This window comes from Mirounga leonina, unplaced genomic scaffold (genome assembly GCF_011800145.1).
Source record: "Mirounga leonina isolate KUSES-001 unplaced genomic scaffold, KU_Mleo_1.0 Mir_94, whole genome shotgun sequence".
Classification (NCBI taxonomy): Eukaryota; Metazoa; Chordata; class Mammalia; order Carnivora; family Phocidae; genus Mirounga; species Mirounga leonina.
The window spans coordinates 27,190,491-27,209,184 of NW_023270855.1; the positions used below are offsets into that span (position 1 = coordinate 27,190,491).

General features: G+C 40.7%; 1 long non-coding RNA gene across 1 annotated transcript in view; it reads left to right on the forward strand.

Moving 5' to 3' along the window:
- Nucleotides 1–4,354: 4,354 nt before the first annotated feature.
- LOC118006035 overlaps nucleotides 4,355–18,694 on the forward strand; it is a 156,916-nt gene continuing 142,576 nt past the window's right edge. Inside the window, exons 1-2 of the long non-coding RNA XR_004677923.1 lie at nucleotides 4,355–4,374; nucleotides 9,176–9,273. This is a non-coding gene — a long non-coding RNA (uncharacterized LOC118006035). The remainder of the gene's footprint in view (nucleotides 4,375–9,175; nucleotides 9,274–18,694) is intronic.

The window sequence follows — 18,694 nt, forward strand, 5'->3', positions numbered from 1 at the left end:
TGGTCTCTTTTTAATTCCTGGTCTATGTTATGTGAATCTCAATAATTTATCATTTATTTTCAATCTGTATAAATCCCTTGGAGAAATGTGCTTCTCATTGGCTACAGACACAACGGCTGTGCTGACACTACCAAAACCAAGGCTACCCTTCACTTGACTGAAGCGGTTATTTTACTACATTCAGCTATTTTTCTTTTCTTTTTTTTGGGTCAGAATTGCTAGACTTTATTGTTTGCAGAGCAGTGGTTCCCAAAGTTCGTTTTGTGCAACACTCATCTATAGTGATGTTTTGTCCCCCCTCCCCTCCAAAATGGTTTAAATGGACCAAGAGTTTGGGAAACCGAGTATTAGCACATTAACAGCTCTGAGACCCGTTAGAAAACCAATTGTTTAATTTGGTTTAACTTTTAGCAGCTTCTCAGTGTATCTGGCTGTAACAATGGTTCACCAAGTGTGGTCCCCCAGCCCACTTACAAACTTACCAGAAATCCAAATTCTTGGGCCCCACCCCATACCTACCAAACCCAAAACCCTAGGGCAAAGGGGAAGCTCAGCAATTTGTATTTCCTCAAGCCCTCCAAGTGAACTTGATATATGCACAAGTTTGAGGACCACTGGACCATGGGAATTTTGTACTGGGACCGCCTTCCGACATCCTGAGGGCACTGTATTCAAACCACCTGGGATACTCTTCAGTAGATCTGGAGTGTGGCCCAGGAGGCTACATTTCTTACCAGTTTCCAGGTGCTGTTGAGGCCATAGGCCTGGGGAGTCTATTTTGAGTAGCAACATCACAAGATACTTCCAAACAAAGTTAGAGCAGGCATGGCTACCATGCAGGGGGAAGACTATTTGGATATGTTTTCACAATAGAAATCCTGGGCAAAGTGTTTCTTACTGCCCTACCTGACCAGCCCTCCTCTAGCTGTCGTCCACAGACCTTTGTTGGAAGACAGGTGGAAACGGCGACAGGATGCTCCTCACTTGGCTGCCTATCACAGAGTGGGTTCAAAGACAGACACATGGCAAAGGACGAAGTGAAGCAAGAGATTCTTGAGCATGGGAATTTTTCTTGCACTTACAAGTCAAAAGTTTATAGCTATGTCGTCCTGGAGAGCTTCTGTGACCACTGTGAGATTCATTTTCTTCTCTGGTCAATTGGAAATATTAATAGTACCCGTGTTAATAGTTGTAATGAAAGTTAAGTATTACATTCTTCCAAATGTTTACACTGTGGCACGTAGGAAGTACGTAATAAATGATGAGGAGAATGGCAACAAGGATGATGATGGTCCCATAGAAAATTGAAACATCCTGCAGTCAGCCTCATAATTCAGTGGGGAAAAGGATGTGGAAGGAAAGGTCAAGTCATTTTATTCTCTCTCCATGACTGGAGAATGCAAACTATATACTTTCCTCTTGAGGCTCTCCGTCAGCCCCACCTGCCTAGACATCCACCAGATTTGTTTCTGAGTAGTGGAATTGCTGCTTATTTTCTTCTCTCTAGTATGACTGGGATAAAAGCAGTCAAAAACAAAACAAAACAAAAAAACAGTCTGTATAAAGGTTTAAAGGCTTCCCTCAGCTCAGAACATTCCAAGGAAGAGTCAGCGTTTGCCTGGACCCCGGGCCTCTTGTCGTGCGGATCTAGGCGGTAGGTAAGTCAGCCACATGGTAAGAGGTTATGTGGATCTAGACCAGGAAGGCAGAGAACCACACGTGGAAGGACTGAGTCAGTGGATCCTGAAGGAGGGGCAGCAAGAAGAGATGGGAAAGCCAGCGAGAGCTGGAGTTTGAGGTTGAGTTTGAGGGAGAAGAGGAGAGATTGTGAAAGAACATTTGCTCTGATGAGAGGAACTAATATGTATTCGAAGAGAGATTTCAGGGAGTCGCAGCCAGGACCTGGATTTGCTGTCCCTCCATTAGGGAAACTTTGGTGACAAGCTACATTGATTTTGGGATATCAGACTTGTGACATTCTTTCTTCCTTTTTTTAAGTTTTAATTTATTTATCTGAGAGAGAGAAAGAGCAAGAGAGAGAGAGTGCGTGCACAAGCTGGGGGGGAGAGGCAAAGAGAGAGGGAGTAGCAGGCTCCCAGCTGAGGAAGGAGCCTGATGGGGCTCGATCCCAGGACCCTGGGATCATGACCTGAGCTGAAGGCAGACGCTTAACCAACTGCACCACCCAGGTGCCCCTCAGGCTTGTGACATTCTTGATTGTGACAATATGCAGAGATTGACCTTGAGGTAATCCGGTATTATTTAAATAACATATGCTTCAATGTTCTATAAGTATAAGTATTTATTACATTTATAATCAGAAAGAATAATACCCCTCTCTCCTACCCTCTCTCTTTGCCTCTCTCTTTTACAAAATGAACAAGGTCTTTAATTTTAAACATCCATTCTTGTCTAAATTAGTGATTCTCAAATGGGGGTAGCTTAACCCCCCCCCCCAGGGGACATTTGTCTGGAGACAATTTCGGTTATGACAACTGAGGGTATGTTACTTGCATCTATGGGGCAGGGGCCAGGAATGCTGCTAAACATCGTACAATCATAGGTTAGCCCCCCCATAACAAGGAATTGTCTGGTCCAAACTGTTAATAGGGCTGATGGTAAGAAACTCTGGTCTAAATTATTAGAAATTTTCCTTCCTCAGTTCAAACTCCAGCCAGTGATTTGGATCATTCCTCTGATTATAATTTACATACTTCCAATAATTATAATTCTAACGGAAAAAAATTCTAAGTATCAGAAACCTTGATTATTTTTAGGGACCCTCCTTCTACCTTATTACCTATCACAGTAAAAACCCTTAATAAACTAGCAATTTTCTCTGAAGACTCCTACTGTAATAATAAATTTAATTAACCAATAAATAAAACATCCAATTTCACAACATAATTACTTTTGAAATTTGCTTGCCAATAACACAGTGTATGTTGAGTTTTATGTCATTAGCATGGCTAGTGTTTTCCATGAAACTTGCATCTTAGAGAAGCTATTGCCAAGCATTTGAAGAGGCAGTGAGGCCAAATGGGAAGAGCCTTGTGTGGTTTTCCTGCGCTTGGTCCTAGGTCTAGCTCTGTCACCAGTGTGCGCGGGCAATTCACATCACTTCTCTTAAGCTTGACTGCCTTACCAGCAAAATCAGTAGGAATGGGATTAAATTCATGGTAAGGTCTCTTCTGGTTCACTCTAAACTCTGACTGAGAGCCTTCTCCTCCATGAGAAATAATGCCTTTCAGTTGACCTTTGAAAGACCATTCAACAAAGTTCAGCTCAGCCTGAAGCTCAAGGAAGTGTCTGCTATTTCGAAATAAATAAGGAAAGAAAGGAGGAGTCTATGGCAAGTTGCCACTGTTAAAGTGAATTTATCTAAGTGGAAATTTAGCATTTTCCCTACCAAGAAAAATCTGGATCCAAATAGAATGTGAAAAATAGTAAAAACTACATTCCCACAGAAGACAACAATGAATCAAAACTAACATCTGTTGATCTTCTTCTTCTTTTTTCCCAGTCAGGCTAACACAGTACTAGTTCACTCCCCTTATTCTCTCCCTTCCAAAAACAAGTAAAATAACAAATTTTAAAAACAACATAAAAACAATTTGCATTGAGTTCATTGTAACAGAATGTAAACCAAAACACATCTTTGAAGTTCCCAGCACAGATGGTGGGTCCGGCTCTCCCATGGTAGATGCTGAGCAAAAAAAGCAACTGAGCCACAGGAAGTTGAGGAGACCACAAATATCTCACACCACACACACGGCCCAGAACTGCCCCTGTCCAACAGGAGATGCATTAAGTCTATACATCTTTCTGAAGCAGTCTGTTGCTGATCTTCTGAGGGAAGTCCTTCTTTCAACTTGAACTTGTCAGTAGAGTCTTACATAACAGCAACAGAACATGCTGCCTTGAACCCCGAGTTTTAGTGGGAGAGATGGATTTGTGCTGCTCTGTGAATGTCTACCACCTGGTTCCTATGGTGACTCAGAGCAGGCCTTTATAAGAAAGCTTCCTGAAGTCTGGAGTCATGTCGAGCAAACTTTTTTGACCTCAACACATAGTTAGAAATAAATGTTATACTGTTATGTGGTGTGAGTGCCTGCTGCATTCACACATGTGCACACACACACAGAGTTCCCCAAAGGACCACATTTCCTCAGATCTTTCTTGTGTTTGGGCCTATATACCAGTTCCTTCTGCCCAGATCACTGTTCTGACTCCATTCTCTCATTGCCTTATCTGTCTAGATGATGTTTACTCATCACATATGTTCCTGCCATATCAATGAAGGCCACAATCTGTCTCCAAGTGCTATGGTTCAATATTAGAGAAATCCCAGGGGAAGACTGTCCACTCATTGTGGTAAGACTGAACAAGCAAGCAAAATCATCAGGTTTTTTTAATATCATTTTGACTGGAAAAAATAGGAACACCATTGATTATTAGTGCTGTTTTTTTTTTTTTTAAGTATCTCGAATCGTGGGAGAATTAATTTTTAAAGTTTCTTGGTGGTTTAGAATTTTTTTTAAAAGATTTGTTTATTTACTTAAGAAAGAGAGAGAGAGCATGCGTGAGCAGGGGAGGGCAGAGGGAGAGAGAAAGAATACTCAGCAGACTCCCACGTGGGGCTCCAACTAATGACCCTGAGGTCATGACCTTAGCCAAAACCAAGAGTTGGACTCTTTTTTTTTTTTTTTTTTTTTTAAGATTTTATTTATTTGTGAGAGAGAGAATGAGAGACAGAGAGCATGAGAGGGAGGAGGGTCAGAGGGAGAAGCAGACTCCCTGCCGAGCAGGGAGCCCGATGCGGGACTCGATCCCGGGACTCCAGGATCATGACCTGAGCCGAAGGCAGTCGCTTAACCAACTGAGCCACCTAGGTGCCCCTTCTTTTCTTTTTTCTTAGATTGTATTTATTTATTTGAGACAGAGAGCATGAGAGGGAGAGAGCACATGAGAGGGGGAGGGTCAGAGGGAGAAGCAGACTCCCTGCCGAGCAGGGAGCCCAATGCGGGACTCGATCCCGGGACTCCAGGATCATGACCTGAGCCGAAGGCAGTCGCTTAACCAACAGAGCCACCCAGGCGCCCGTAAGGTTCTTTTTTTTTTTTTTTTTCCCTTTTTTTTTTATTCTTATGTTAATCCCCATACATTACATCATTAGTTTTAGATGAAGTGTTCCATGATTCATTGTTTGTGCACAACACCCAGTTCTCCATGCAGAATGTGCCCTCCTCAATACCCACCACCAGGCTAACCCATCCTCCCACCCCCACCCCCTCTAGAACCCTCAGTTTGTTTTTCAGAGTCCATCGTCTCTCATGGTTCGTCTACCCCTCTGATTTCCCCCGCTTCATTCTTCCCCTCCCGCTACCTTCTTCTTCTTCTTCTTTTTTTTTTTTTTTTAACATATATTGCATTATTTGTTTCAGAGGTACAGATCTGAGATTCAACAGTCTTGCACAATTCACAGCGCTTACCAGAGCACATACCCTCCCCAGTGTCTATCACCCAGTCACCCCATCCCTCCCACCCCACCCCCCACTCCAACAACACTCAGTTTGTTTCCTGCGATTAAGAATTCCTCATATCAGTGAGATCATATGATACATGTCTTTCTCTTTTTGACTTATTTCAAGAGTTGGACTCTTAACCTACTAAGCCACCCAGGCACCCCATGTTTATAATTTTTTTGAGTCTTATTGACTTAGCTCAATCCCTTAAATATTACACATCTGGGTACTGAGCTCCAGAGAGGATAAGTAACCTTCCAAAGCCCATCCGGTTTATAAGGGTACAACTAGGATGAATGATCATACCCTAAAACACAGAATTCCCCTCCAAAAGCACAAATAGTTTATCTCATCAATATGTTATGAAGGTAATGCATGACCCAGAATCTCTATTAAACAGTCGAGTGTAACAATTCTGCAAACATAAATAAAGATCTTTTGTATTCCAAACTGTGTAAGACTCATCAGAAACTACAAAGATGAATTCTATACAGTCCTTGCCTTTAATATCTTAGATTTAATCGCACCCACATTCATCCTCTTGTTTAACCCACAACATAATTCTATTGGGGCAAATGCCACATTATTCCCATTTTAAAATGAGAAATTCCTGTTGCTGGTAACCTACAAAACAGTGATTCAGAGCCTGAGGCCTCTACGGCTGCCATGTATTACACAGGTAGTTTGAGAACTCAGACAAAGGAAGATTGACTCTGGCTGGGAAGTTTGTGTAAGGCTTCTTGGAGAATCTGGGATTTCAAGCATGTGATAGGTTTCAACAAAAAGACTGTCTATGGTGGAGGGAACCAAAGGACAAAAGAAGAAAAGTAGAAAGACCTAGTACTTGGAGGATGTGGCTGTGTCAGGCTAAGAGGATCTCGAATGCCATTCCAGGAAGTCAACAGTTCCCAAGGGGTCTTCCACAGAGCACAGTTTCTGTTGGATGTCAACCAGGGTTCAACAGTGTTCTATGGCCAAATAGGTTTGGAAAATACTGGATTAAAAGGTTTGACAGGTCGTTTACTATAGGACTGCCCGGAGCCTTGAATAGGCTGATGTGCTTTATAAGGGAATAAAACTCATAGCATTTCTCAGATTTATTTGATCAAAGAATATCTATTTATTTTTTTTCTTTCTTAAAAAGCACTTGACAGACTAATGTTCCATAGGCCATACTTAAGAGAAATAGCACTGTTTGCAGTGGGAAATATTAACAGAGCTGAACCTTAGCAAAATTGACTTGATAACAGTGGGAAAGGATTCCTTAGAGGGAGGTGAGGGACAGACAAGACCAGATAGAAGGTCAGGGTAGGCATGTTGGCGAGGAGTCATGATGACCTAAAGATGAGTTCTGGAAGTGGGAAGTGGGAATAAAAATTCACAAATCACTGTGCCCTGTAAAAAAAAAAAAAAAAAAGGAAGCAATTGAGAAATACTGGACACAGACTGGGTTTTAGATGGTTTTGAGGAATTATTTTTATATGTTAATTTTATATGTTATAATAGCATTGTGGTTTTTGCTTTTAGAAAAATCTTCATCTATTAGATACATACTGAAATATTTATAGGTAAAATGATTTACTTTAAAAGAATGCAGTTTTTAAAAAAGGAGTAGGTGAAGCAGGAATGGCAAGATGTTGATAAGGCTGATGAGTTAGATTATTTTCTTGACTTTTGTGTATGTTTGCATATTTCCATGATAACAAGTTAAAAATAAAATCAAAGAGAGATTGGGAAGGAATATTCTTCACTATTTTAGGTTGGGTTGCCTAGGAAATTGGCTCTGAGGTGGAGATTTGCATGCAATGCTCTCAAGGTGAAACCCTATGGGAGATTGTAGAAGCAGAACTGGGCCCAAGGAGATGTTGAAGTGTGATGTAATCACAGCAAGGCCTCAGTCGCTCCCCACTGGAATGGCCCTCAGGTCACCTGATGTCAAGGAGCCAGCCCTTCATGCACCTCTCCCTGCTCTCCCATCCACATACACATATTGACCAGTTATTGGATTGCGAGCCATCCCTAGAGAATGGGCATGACTTAGGGCAGGACACTATTTGGCTAACGTTTCCCAGACAGGGACTCCAGTGTCAAGACTCTGAGCTTACAGCAATTGAGGTAACAAGAACCTCATTCCTGGATGGGGAATCTGGACGGCATACCATGGCACCCAACACACTCTCCATTTCTTCATCTTTAAACATTTACAACAGTGACATTTCTCTTCCATGTTGCATGCAGTTGATGATTATGTGTGTGTGTGTGTGTGTGTGTGTTGTTTTGTTGGCTATTATAAAAGAGTGACATATTTGCATAAAAGGGGCATGTGTTGACAAGAAATAGATCTATTGCTTTAAATTCATCTTGCAAGTGGTTTTCATTGAAAGAGCAGGAAACTAATGTCCTTTTAAAACTTTATTAAAATCATCTGGATATACTCAACCTAATAAAAGCAGAGTACACGGCTGCTGAACTTCCTGTAGCTTTAGATAGAGAGCAAAGAGAGGCTTGTGGGATATCCTACATTTGAAATTGTGTAGAAGGATATGTTAGTGGCCTAAGTAAATATGTATTTTATAAAGCAGATTCACAAATAGCATCCCTGCTCCATTTCTGTTGGTGTGACTTTCTGCGTCTCCTTCCCATTGTCTCCCTTGGTGTCTTCAACCTCTGTGTGTCTGAGTACATTGGTGCTATTTTACTGGGGCTGCTGTCTTTTCTGTTCGCATGAAGACATTTCCCCTTTCCACTCAATAAAGGTCAATTCTGAAGTGAACCTTTACCAAGAGCTGGATCTCCCCCAGCTTAAGAGGCATTTCAATTCTCTCTCCCAAAGAGGCAAGTTGTGCCTTCATCATAATTGGATTCTGCTTAATCTAGCCATTTTAATGATTAATTATAAATGGGAGGTCAAGGAAGAATGGGGTGGCCATATTTAATAAGGTCACTCAGGTAGCTGAGGTTCTTGCTGGGGCATTGTGATCTTGTACTGACTTTTTGCAAAAAAGGGTCAAATAATATGCACCTTGTTGTTGAGTTACTTCAGAGAAAATGCCACTACTGTTAATTAGGGATGTAGATGCATGTAAATTCACACAAACACATGCCTCTACCAAAATCCAGCATGCAATTTCAATTACATTTGATTCCAGGGCTCTGAAATGCAAAGGAAAACACTGAACACAGTGGGGTAAAACTCCTGTGCAACAGGGAACTAGGAGGAAGTCTTGAATAGCATTATTCCAGCCAACATACACAAGCATAACATTACTTTTTGAACCTATGGCCATGTGCATTAAAGATGAATATTTTGCCTATGAAAAATTAATGTCCCAGAGCTCTGACTACCATTGTTTCTTTGTGAAATGGAGTATGCAAAATGTCCTTTAAAAATGCATCCTTTTGGTGAATAGATTGCTTTTCCTCTTTTGGCTTGTGCTACTAGTTGGAAAGGCCCCTGAAGGAGTGTTAAGCAAATGAGCAAATAGTTATAAAAGTGCCAACCAGATTCACAGGAGCATGGAGATGGATGGAGTCAGTGAGCGAGACCAATTTTCGTCCTTGTGTGGAACAAACAAAATGTCCCCTCTCCTATTTTCTTCTCTTGATCTTTTAAAAATGTATATGCTTATCACTCTTTTCTTGGTTAACAGATGGAGTTTTAAACAAAGAAGACTCTTTTTGAAGGCCAGTATAAGAAGAACCCAGCTAAAGAGGATGGAGCTGGCCTGGGGGCTCTGTGAGTTATCAGGTAAATGCTATGTCTAGAATACAGACTGAGATAACCAAGCCTCATGGGGCCTTGGATCAATTTAATTCTGATAAATGACCAGTTTGGTAAATATTATTTACATTACTACACAAGTTGGGTCTGTTCCATTCATGTTTGAACAACCCACAGAGTCTGCTGTGGTGTAGCCTCTCGAGTAATCCCCACGGACTGGCTTCCCCCACTGTTAACTCACAATTAGAAGGATAATTAGTAATGAGGGCGCTTTGCTTTTAAACTAAGAATGAAAACATGAGTGAATAGCTCAATAATCTAGAGTTGCAGCAATTCATGAACCACAGACCTCAAAACTATATTCTCCAATGATCTACAAAGATCGTAGTATTGCATTTAAAAATTTGCTCCTCCTTTTGTTTTAAAGAATGCCATTGTTTAACAGTACAGGATTTCAAAAGAAAAAAATTTCAAGCATAGTTTTATCCCTCTCATACATGGTTTTCTTTATCTGCATTTTCTTCCACTCTTTATTTACACGTATTCCTTTATTTACTCATTCATTCTGATAAGTTTTATTAAGCACCAAGATGTGTCAGTCAGTGGTTTAGGCCAGAGATCAGCAAACATTTTCCATGATGGGCCACATAGTAGAAGATTTAGATTTTTGGGGCCGCCTAGGCTCAGTTCCAACTGCTCAGGTAAGCCATCGCAGGGCAAAGACAGCCACAGACAATATGGAAACATGTTTGGTGGTGTTCCAATAAAACTTTATTTACAAAACAGGCAGTGTGTCAGATTTGGCCAGCTGGCCACAAGGCCATGGAATTATTGAGACAAACAGAATAGACAAAATCCCATTGAACATACATGGCAGTTGAAGGAGGCAAAGAATAAACAGCGAACAAAAAATTTCAGAGAGTAACAAGAACAATGAAGGAAATGTGTTATATTAGAATCATAGTATACGTTCAGTTTGGTACTCTACTTTACTGAATATTATTTTGTGTTTTCTACATAGCTACACAATCTTCATATTTACTGGCCTCACAATATATTGCCTAGTTGCTATCACATATTTTATTTAATCTTTCCTCTATGTGTATATTTAGCTAAACCTAATTTCCAAATGAAGGGAGCAAATAAATCAAGGTGTTCATCTTACAATAATTTTTTTCTAATTCTTTGTTTCTGCCTTGGACATATAAGTCCAGTAATTCTAGATTAGAAGAGAAGCAGACATGAGGAGGGTAAATGTAAAAAGTGTTTGCCCTGTGCAAAAAAAAAAAAAAAAATTCATCCCTGTCAGATATCCTGCAGTTTCAGGGTGGTCCTGAAAGTCAGGATCCAGAAGCCTGGATTGTTTTGAAGAAAGGGAGCAAACAAGTGGAAACTCACACTTCCTGTTCAGGGTCTGTATTTTGCCACCAGGCTTAGCCCTTCACAGTTTAGCATATCAGAAACAAAATCTCTCAGAGAAAGATGCTTGTGTTCAAACCCATCATGCATTGATTGAGTGCTGACTGGATGCAAAGCACAGTGCATTGCCCTATGTTACGGGAAGGATATATGATGAATCTGACAAAGCTCTTCTCTCCAGGTGGCCACAGGGACCTACAGGGATGGGATAGATTCAAACCTCACCATGTCAAGTGATAGAATATAGGGGAGGTAAACCTTACATCCTTCTGCTTAGTGTTCAGCATGGAGAAAGAACATGCATGGGACCACTTCTCTTTCAGAAGTATTTACTCTTCATTTGCTCTTCTCCTTGGGAAGAAGAGTAACCTCTTTGGTAGGAGCAACTGGAGAAACATGAGGGTGCCAGGCTTTCTGTATTCTGTATTCTTTTTTTAGATACTGATAATGGCAAACATCTATTACTGGAGTTTCTCTGTGCCAGACAGCAACCTTTTCATCTGTTCAATCCTCGTGACAGTCCTGGGAGGTGCTACTATTACAGTCCCCTTCTTAAAGATGAGGAGACTGTCACAGGAACATTGAGAGATGGGGTTTGCTGCTTGGCTAATGAATGGCACAGCCAGGTTCACTCACACATCTAACTCCAAGATCTGTGCTCTCAACTCCTCTGCTCTGTGACTCACCTAAGAAGTGAGAGTGTTCTGCTTTGTTCTGCCATGATGGAAGCATACCTGGGACAGGGACAGGGTCCAGGCTTTGCTCATACCCTCTCTGTCTCTGATGGAGGCAAACAAGCAATTTCGATGTGCAGGTTTCTTTGGGTGAGCTGTACCAGTTGCTAGATTCGGCAGAGATGGATGGAAAAGCCAATCCATTTTCTTGAAATTAGCCATATCAGTAATAAAACAAGTATTTTCATCTCTCTTGGCTTGACTCCTGTACCTACTTTCTCAAATTTTGGTTCTCAATTTAGAGGAAAAAGGATGTGATTAATTCTTCCCTTAAACCTCTAACACATGTATGACTAGTCGCAGTAGTAAAGAGTAGCTAACAATAATTACGGCATGGCAAGCATTGTGCTAAATGCTTTAGTTATGGATTGTCTCTCTGAATTTTCACTGCAATCCCAAATGAGTCGGTACTACATTTTACAGAAGGGATTAAATTTTAGGCTGTTGGATAGGCTTCTGGTAAATAAAAGGGGAATGACTATTTTATTGGCTACATGGCATATTAATCGGCAAACCCAACACTTGATTGCAATGGTCTTTGATGTTAACATCAAATAATTTTGCCTCTCACAGAGTCACTCACAAGAGTTGATATCTAACGTTATGTGAGAGTGAGTACTCGGAAGTCAAAATACTTCAGTGGTACCGACTAGCAAAAGCAGAATTAGATTAGGTGAAGACACTTCATTTGAAAATCTCTTTGATCCGTCGACTTCTTCTCATCTTCTTTGGCATTACCCGGGACAAGCCACCATCATCTCTCACTTGTGTTTCTGGAACAGCCCCCATATTATCAACCATATGCATTCTTGTCTGTGTCAAATGTCTTCTCTATAATAAGGAAGCATGATCTTGTTGAAGGTCACTCTTCTGCACAGAACACCTGTCTTCCAATATTTCTTAGGCTGATGATCAAAACTCTCAACACAACCCGTCAAAGCTCTGTAATCTGCAGCTCCAGGCACATCTCCTCCCCGTCCCCTTTCTGTACCCCATCTACACTGGTCTGGTTCAATTCATGGGCTATCTCATACTCCTTCCTGATCTGTTCATTGTTCTCTCTTCCTGAAATATCCTTCCCTATCTCAGTTTTCACATCCACAAACACACTTTCCTTTCAGGCTTCAGCTGAAATGTTGCTTCCTCAGGATTTCTTACTTGCCAGTCCAGGTCTCCCTATTAGAGGTCCACATCCTATCCTCTTCCTACAGTCCATAGGACTTACCTCAATTTGTATTTATTTGGTGTTCATGGTTACTTTCTTTTTGTCTGACTTCATCTAAAATAAGGCTCCATGAGGGCAAGTCCAAATCCACCTTGCTCACCACTTTGCTCTCAGTGCCCAGCACAGTGCCTGGCACATACTCACCCTGTATATATTGTTGAATTGGGGCCACACAATACAGTTGTGCAGGCTGTGTACTGCCCAGCTCCAGGGGCAGCATCCACATAGACAATGATATCAGTGGTGCTGCCCGGTGATGGGCAACACAGCAGCCCTGTATTGAATGACAGAATGAATAAATAAACAAATGAGTAAATAAAACCACTGATAACAGAATTATCTTTGCGGGGAAAATGATATTTGATGTCCAGTATTTCCTAAAAACTATAAAGCCCCAGGTAGTCATATATACCCTGCATACGTGTCACACTGAAGTGGTTATTTGGGCATTTATTTGTTCTGAATGAGATCCTTTTTGCTCTCATTTAAATTCCACAAACACTCTTTCATAATCTTGAACTTGGTCCACAACCCTCCAGGTGCTAGTATAAAGTCCCTCTTCGGCTTTTTAATTGTACAGGGATCTCATTTTTAACTTGCAGGTGAAAAAGAGCTGAAGCTGTGCTCCATTTGTGAGTCAAAGTATGTTTTTAATATAGTATTCTTATTCAATGGGGCCCTTGAGTAATATCTGCTATGTATTATAATATGCTGGTAAAATATATACAACCCTTGGGGGAAGAAGAAAGTGACACCCCAGTGAAGGTTATAGATCATGGTATTGAAAGCTGGATTCGCTGGCACATGGGACCTTCAGATAACTAAGTGTCTACTGGAGATAATAAATCTTGGCCGTGATACCAATCTCCAAGTCTTGCCACACATCTCCATTCTATGTATGACTCCAGGCTTCCCTGAAGCAGAAACTGAGCCATGATTATTACTCATGCGATTTGTTAATAAACTTGTAAAGGGTAGCAGCTTAGAAAAGTACAATGGGAATGCTTTTGCGTGCACGTGGGTTGTGGTTCTTAGGACCAAGAATTGCTATATCATCCCCAATACTGTCACTGTCTTACCTTGTATCTCAAATTTCTGCCTTCTCCAAAGAGGCTGTAAGCTCCCCAAGGACAAGACCCATGTCTTGAATTTGTTTTTGTATCTAACTTACATGTACTTGACAGGACCTTGCACATAGAGAGTTTGCAGGTCTTGATATTCACGGGATGACTGAACAAAATTACTAAACCAAATGGCTTAATTAAACCAGAGTTAAAATTCCACACACCCCCCAAACATTACTATATTGATTTTTCAAACTAAGAGCACAATATTGCCTTGGGCTAGTTTCTCATCTGGAGTTAGCCCATGAGATAGTAGATGTTCCAATGCACCACTCATAGACTCCTTCAGGAATGAAGGACTTCCTCTCCTAGCTGCTGGGAGTATAGATAGGAAGCAACCCTTGGTTGTCTGCCCCCTTTGAGAAAAGACCACTAAGGGAAGCTGCCTTGCCCCTCAAGGAGCGGCCTCTGCCAATAACGGGTCAACACCAGTTTATAAAGGTCAGGCCCCCTCTTTCCAACTCAGGATGATGTTGCGGGGCCTCCCCATCTCCAGAGCTTCCAATGGGGTCCACTGAGGCCTGTGGTGAGAATGCAGTACAGTCCAGCTTCTCCCTCTGCCCCATCCTGCTTTTGTCCCACCCCTGTCCACAGGTGTTGATCCCAAGAGCACTTCCTAATAAACCTCCGAAATGCTAATATTTGACCCTGAGTTAGCTTCCCCCAGAGCACAACCTATAACCCCTGCCTCTATGTGTCAACAGAATTAAACACAAAGCAATCAATTCAAGGACTACTTCCCCCCCAACCCCCGCCATTTGAACGATCTAGTAACAAATGATGCTATTATTTGAGAAAGCTACTGGATCTTGGGGGCAGCTGCAGCAGAGTTGGATTCACACTATTCATGTAATACAAAGACTCTCAGAGCCAGGAGTAATAGGCAGCATTTCCCTGCCTTCCATGGGAATGCTGCTCCCTCAACCACACGAGGAATTCAGGGAAGTGGGGTAGCAACACAAGGGCACACTTAATTATGAGCAGTATCAAGAGTCCTCGCCTTTTTAATTGATGTCCAGAAAACTGTTTTTCTTGAATGCTTGCTTGTTGTTTGTTTACATCTCACTCCTCAAACTATGCACTAACATGACAACCCTTTACAAGATCTTCTATAGAAAGGGGTGCCTGGCTGGCTCCATCGGTGGAGCAGGTGACTCTTGACATCCAGGTCGTGACTTCCAGCCCCCCAGTAAGGAGATTACTTAAAGAAAATAAAATTTAAAATAAAATTTAAAAATCTTCTACAGGATTTGAAAGTTATAATTTTTCCTTATAAATGTTATAACAAAATATAATTATTGATGATGCTGTAATATAATTATGTTGAATCATCTATTCTAACTATCCATGAGGCTCTTGTACAGGAGTCAGCAAACTCTGAGCTGGGGGAGAAATCCAGCTCACAGGGCGCAGAATCCAGCCACATTCATTTATAGATTGTCTCTGACGGCAGAATCGAATAGTTGTGACGGAGATGACATGGCCCCCAAGGTCTAACATATTTCCTATTTGGCCCTTCACAGAAAGAGGTTGCTGACTTCTGTTTCAGTATAGTAACAAACGCTCTATGTGTATACATACAAAGCCCTACACGCACATGCATGCTCACACACAGAAAAGACAGACTATGTCTGGTCATTGCGATTAGAGGGGATTTTTTTTATATTCTTCTTTTTGTGTTTCTTTTGTGTTTTTCACAAGAAACGTGCATTTTCTTTTCTAATAAGAAAACCAGTAAGTGCTATTTACCATTTGTTTTTTTTTTTCTTCTAAACCATTTAGAATTTTGTCACTAGCTAGCTGTCTATAAAAAATACATTTATCGGAAGTGAAGTTAGAAAGCAGCTCTGAGCGCGTGCACACTGGAGGATTTGCTTCATAAGACTACCCATGTCTAAGGAAAATATGTAAACAATGCAATGTAGAGAAGATTGTCCGGCTACTGGATTAAGCATCCAGTTGGCCATCAGAAGTTTAAGTATTAAAAAAAAAACAAACTCTGGATCGTTTTTGTGACAGCTGGCTCCATTTGGTAAGCTTATACACATTATTCTAAGAAATATGGTTTACTCAGCCTCTGGCTTATAATGCTTTTTAAATTCTCCTTGGTGTAGGAAAACAGCCTCCATTTTCCAAAAATGGGCCATTTCTGGACTGTAAAAATAACATAGTGGCCCTTATAATAATATAGTTAACCATTTTAAGCAATTTTCTTAATAAATAGTAAGCTCCCTGCTCAGTGCTTTTTACCAGCATTTTTTTTAACAAAACAGGGAGAAAAACTCTCTCAACCTATTTTTCAGATGAGAAAACTGAGCCTCCAGTAAGTTGAAGAGGTGTCCACAAAGAGTCACCAGCGAAAACATGGCTTAGTCAGAAGTCAAGCCACGTCTCTTTGACTCCAGAATTCTGAGCCCTCTCTCACCAGGCTGTGCTATCTCCTGCTCATTTGCATGTTCCAAAACGTGGTATATCCCCAGCACCCATCACAAGAGACACACATAATTAGCACTCAGTCAGTATCTGCAGAATGACCAAAAGACTATTGTCTTTAGTCTATTACATATGTACTAGCACAAGGAAACAGGAGTTGTGGCTTTAAGATATATTGGAAGGTCATGATTTTCACATATGAAATTATCTGGGGACAGTATTTTCAGTTGATATAAAGCATTAGCACACTATTTCTATGGAATACCAAAACACTTCTGATTTTAAATAACAGTTTAAGGAAAGTTTTTGTGTAAATATGTTAGAAGTCCAAATTGATTTCCCTATTTAAATAAATATTACATTTTGTATAGCAGTCATATTTGCTTAACCTGATATTAAATATTAGTATCACACAGAAAACTATCAGAATATGATTTATATTTCCATTTTTTTCTACTCGCATAAGCATTTTGAAAATACTGTTTCTTTGCCCATTAGAAACCTGGGCTTTTTTAACGTTTTGAATTAAAGCAAGTATTACTATGTTTCTGACTTGGATCTGTGTAGAGGCTGGAAAACATAGCTATTCATAATTGATTTTTTCCTATTATTGAATCAAAACAGAATGGGTCTTTGACATTTTGAAATTAGTATTAGCCACACCAAATGAAAAGTCAATTATTGCCAAATCTTTCTATTTTATAGATTGAATTATGCATTCTTTATCCTTCCATTATGCATTAATATAAGGAGAAAATAAAATTTGGATTTGGAACTGAAATTTAAAAGTTGAGGTTTCCCCACAAATTGTGGGAACTTGTATTTCCACTTAAAATACATTGATAGAGGGGGCACCTGGCTGGTTCAGTTGGTAGAGCATGTGACTCTTGATCTCAGGGTCATGAGTTCAAGCCCCACACTGGGTACACAGCTTACTTAAAAAAAATGTATGTGATTGTTTTTATAATAATCATGCAATAAATAAAAATACATTAGGGGCACCTGGGTGGCTCAGTCGGTTAAGCGTTTGACTCTAGATTTTGGCTCAGGCTCATGAGATCGAGCCCCCGTTGAGCTCAGTGCTCAGTGCAGAATCTGCTTGGGATTCTCTCTCTCCTTCTCCCTCTGCCCTTCCCCCCCACCCCACCTCCGCTCTATCTCTCTCTCTCAAAAAAAAAATCTTTAAAAAATGCAGTCATGGAGAAATAAAAATAGAATATATTTTCAAACCCTCACCCATGCCAGGCTTGACAGAATGCCAACCGAGTGGGTACTTTATCATGATCACCACCTGACAGAAGAGAAACCTGAGGCTCAGAGAGATCAGGAAACTTGCCCAATGGTCCTACAACCATGAAAGAGCAAAGCTGGGATGTGAACTCAGTATTTTAGACTCTTGGGCAGAAGTTGTCAAGCTCCTGTCTTAAGCATGATGCTTTTCCACCTGCCTTTCAGTGTTGCTCAAGATCACCCTTGTGGACTGGGCCCCCAGCAAGCTTGTCACAACCTATGCACATCTAGGCCTTGGCCAGGTTAGTTTCTCCCTCATTTTACCTAGGAAGGAAATGCCTGCCACCCATAGTCTAGGGTGGTTTGGGATATGTACCCAAAGCTAAAATTATTAAAAAGAATAATGAATTGCCCTGCTCTTATTACCAGAAACCTGAGCCACAACTGGATCCATGTGCCCTGGGATGTGATTGTTAAAAAGGAAGCATAGTGGGGAGGCTTATTCAAGCTCAGAGTACTCATGATTTCACTTAGAATTAATTTGAAGAAGAAATAGAATAAGAATTGCAAAGTCATCAAAGATGATGGCTTTTCCTTTATGACCCTTGGCATCAGAACAAAGAGCCTATTTTTGTGGGTTTTTTGGATATCCAGAATAAAGAGAATAAAAATGTTTAGGTAATGTTTGGATGGTTTCGAGACCATACATACATTAGTGATAGGTCAATTAATATCTGAACAGTTCAAAGAGGCAATTATTTTAATTTATAAATCACTTCAGAGGTAAGGAACTGCCATCCCTTAATGTGGTTTTTACAAATAAGGGTGCTCATTGTTATGTGTGTTTGTGTGTGTGTGTGTTTCTACCCATGTCATTCTATCTGGCCTGAATTTTCCGACCAGATCGCATACCTTGGTGATTATGTATTTGTCTCTAGAGCACTGCCAGATACATAAAGCATTGTATCTGCAATTTGACCCTTGGCTGAGACCACCCTATTTTTTGAGTTTTCACTATGCTGAAAGGTACCACCATGCACAGTGTTGCTTCCAGAAACAGACTTCTTACATTACACTCTAAATGGCAGAGTCTGGGAGCTAAGACTCCCCAGAGGGTTATAATGCCTCTTGGTAATCATTCAAACCGGGAAGAAGGCCCGAATGATTTCTGAGCACGGGGGCTTATCAGACACTTTGACAGTTGGTGAAAAGTCTTCAAGTGGCAAGTTTGAGCTTTCCTTTAAAACCATGTAATAAGCATCCCTATATTTTATTTTATTTTA